Source organism: Atta cephalotes (assembly GCF_000143395.1).
Source record: "Atta cephalotes unplaced genomic scaffold scaffold00010, whole genome shotgun sequence".
Lineage (NCBI taxonomy): Eukaryota > Metazoa > Arthropoda > Insecta > Hymenoptera > Formicidae > Atta > Atta cephalotes.
Genome location: NW_012130074.1, coordinates 6,384,075 through 6,388,399, shown reverse-complemented (window position 1 = coordinate 6,388,399; position 4,325 = coordinate 6,384,075).

The following is a 4,325-nucleotide window of genomic DNA, read 5'->3' as shown; positions in this document are numbered from 1 at the left end:
ATAATATATAATATATTAATTAATTAACTACTACTACACACACACACACACACACACACACACACACACACACACACACACACACAGCATATGGATATGGATCCTTTAGACGTCCATAGAACATCTCGATCCGGACATCGACGTCCAGATCAAAGATGTCCCGATTACATCTGGTAGATGTCTTGTGGACGTACAATGTACCGCCTTAGATGTTCAATGGACGTTGTTACGACGTCTCAATACGACGTAAAATGGATTTTTTTATGGACGTTGTTGGGACATATCCTAATGAGAAATGATAATGGAATGAATATCGAATCGATGTCGATTCTATTATCATTTTCTGGGTATTGCTCACTGCGCGATTACAAATTTATTTAGTAGAAAATGATATTTATCAATAAAAATAGTGTTAATATTCTCAAGTAATGTTTTTTTTGTAATAAGAAGCATTAAAACAGTAATACTAATTTATGATTTATAATTTTTACGTATAATATTATTTTTTACTAAACAAATTTCGAACCGCGCGTATAATCAAAAAATTTACACCAGATATTTTTTTATAAGCAGTAGATTTTATTATTATTATTATTTAAATTAAGAAATTGTATTTTAAGAAAATGCAATTGTATTAATTGATTATTATTTAGTATTAATATTTAGTATTAATGTCCATAATTATATAATTATAATAAAAATAAAATTAATTAATTACTTGAATTAATTTTATACATATTTTGTACTGTTATTATGATTGTCAACATATCACTACATTGATAATAATAATGATAATAATAATAATAATAATAGCAGGATTGAATAAGTTAACTTTTATTTTAACTAAGTTAAGTTAAAGTGTTAAAACAGCCTTGAAAAGTTAATTTAACTTAATTAAAATACAAGTTAACCCATAATAAAATTAATTGAACTAAAAGTTAAGTTAATAAAAAAAGTAATTGAAAAGTTAAATTTGATACGAATGAATAACCAAAAAAAAAAAAGAAAAAGTTTGACCACTTTACATAATTATTACGTATTTTTCCTTTCTCATATTATTCTTAGCATATTTATTAAAGAATCTGGTTATTTTTGTTTACAAATAACGATTATACAATAAAAATTACTAAATTACTAAATTATATACTCAATAGCTCTCGCATTGTATCTGAGGATTGACTTTAAAAAAATTAACTTAAAAGTTAATAGTTATCAATAAAATGTAACTAAATTAAGTTAAAAAGTTAAGAATCTAAAGTGTAACTAAGTTAAATTAAAATTAATTAACTTTTTAATTCTTTAATTTAACTTTTATCTTTTTAACACCCAATCCTGAATAATAGTAATAATAATAATGATGATATCAATGATTATGATAACAATAACATTCAATGCTTATATTTAACAGATATTCCTGGGATATACAACAGATGTCCTCTAGACATTTAATTGATGTTGTCTTCAAAATGTTTTATTTAAAATAAAAATCATCAAAGCTTGAATTTCAAGTATACGTTTATAATGTATGTCAGAAATATAATATTGAACACACTTGTAATATTGAATTTTGTGATCCAGTCCCGAATGTCTCTCGGATGTCTTGTAGACATCTTATCGCAGCTATAAGCAGAACGCCCTTCGGACGTTCAAGACATCAAGACATAACTAGGCCTTTTATGGACAGGAACATCTAAAAAACATTTGTTGTGTGGGTATTATTTATTAATTCCTTTATTTATTAATCTCAAACGAGAAACTTTTTAACTTTTAAGATACGTCTCAAACAAAAAATTACCTATTGAAAAAATCCTCTTTGCAACACTGGGTAAAATCTTAAGAGAAATAATCGGATTGGGAATGTAAAAAGTTGTATAAATTGTTTATATCTATATATACATATATACATAGAATATCTATATATTCATAGATATATCTATATATACATAGAATGTGCTTAATAATAATAACATAATAAGATTAATTTTCTTATTGTTGATTATGATGAGTATGTAAGGATGTGTTTTATAATAAAATAAATTAAATATAATAATTTAATAAATTAACATATCTTAGGATAAATACAAATGAATAATCAATGCGTTAATTTTGCAAAGTTAAGAATGTTGACTAGATAGTCCAGAATTTCTATTTAATTCTCATTTTCTTACATAAATGATACAACGAAATAATAAATATCCGTATATAAATAATTTTTGTCAAAATGCACATTTCTACATTATTTTTTTTTAAGGAAACTTTAAGTAAAAAAATAATGTTAATGCCAACAAGAAATTATAACAAATAAATTAAAGAGAAATAGCCAATGCGAGCTACCACAAGATGCTTTTTGTGAAAATAATTGTCATATATTAAAGAAATAAGTTGCAGCATTTCGACATCGTAATTGTGTCCTCTTCAAATGTGAACATAATACAGATTATAAAAGCATTCCAGTAAAATAAAATAATCTTATAAAATAAGACGGTAGTTTCTATTTTTACTGTCAATAATAAAAATAGAAACCGTCTTCGTCATGTTCCAATGTGTCTACAAAATAAATTGCAAAAATTGCAGTGCATCATACGTAGATAAGCGCCTATTAAAAACAAGAATATTACAGCCATATTAATAGAAATACGAGACAGATTCTATTATTACAGAACATAGATCTGAGTTTAATCATGATTTTGATTGAGATGACATACAAATTTTAGAGAAGAAAAAGTTTTCAATAGACGATTTACCTCAGAAGCAATTCACATAAAAAAGAAAGAAATAGCTTAAACAATACAAAATGATACCGATTTATTAGATCCGTTTTATAATGATCTTGTTTATGTATAGATGTCACTTCCATACTTTGGAATATTAACTTGTTATAAACTTTGTCTACCTCTCATTCGCAGTTTTAAGTTCAGCGTATATTGATCAATTGTTACAGAACATCGTTAATCTGTTCTCAAGTAAGTAAAAAAAACATTATTTTAACTAATTACTTTATGAATGTTGATATTGAGCCAAAATTTTTATTCTATACTTAATTTTATTATAGTAACTTCCTTATCAATTTAAATATCCGTCAAGATATGACAGACGAAGATAGTTATAATTTTTACAGCTTAACGATGTTTTTCACTTCTGACTTTTTATTGTTGATAACCTTATTTTATTTTATTGAAATTCTTTTATAATTGGTATATGTTATGTTCACATTTGAAGAGGACACAATTACGATGTCGAACATCTATAACTTTTTTAATATATGATAATTATTTTCACAAAAAATTGGCTATTTCTCCTTAATTTATTTGTTAAATATTGAAGCCTTTGAATAATTTTATTATTTTATAATAATTTATTATTTTAAATAAAAAATATACGAAATATTTTCAAATTTTAATTAATTCTCTTCACAAGCTTCTGTTTCATTTGTAAGATCTTAATTTTTATAAATTTATAATTTTCCTTCATTTATTTAACAATATATACATATTTACTAAAAATGCATAAGTTTATTATAGAAATACAAATTATATTAAATTATATATGCATTTGAGACACTGTCATGTCCTGATGAGTAAATAAGTACAAATTTATATGATTTTATTTATAATATAGAATTACAGAAAGAACAGAAAGTTTGTATGATCACATTGAGAATGAAATTTCTAAATTTATTTTAAAAATAATAGAAATAAATACATACGCAATTCTCTGATTAAGTGTGATATTTACAATTATATTTGAAATGTAGAAAATTAATGTACAATAAACAACTTATATTACTCTTTTGCATTCCATGATTTTTTTTCATCCAACAAAATAATTTCTTAATATAAAGATAATTGTTTAAAAAGATTATATATTATTAAAAACACAATTTCATATATAGTACAGAGATTCAAGAGATGTTCTAAAAAACGTACTGATGTCTTGAGAACATTCGCAGAAAGATCTTTGAGATAAAGTACGAAATATATTATTAAGGTTATTATGTATTATTAAAACATTAAAAAAAATATAAGTTATATATATGAAATATATAGATATGAGCTATGTATATTTGTTCCTAGATCACAAATTTTGTTTATCTTTTACTTGTAATATGTATGTAATATGTACTATATACTATAAAACAAAAAAATTAGAAGACATTAGAAGATTTGCAGATTATCGCTGTGTTTTCATTCATTACTAATAGTACGCTAATGCATTCATTCATTGCGTCATGATTACGCTTATATAATGTTCTTACTGTTAACATCGTCTATTATTAGATATCAATGTTTTCTATTAAATCTGACAGTTTAATTGATCATATACTC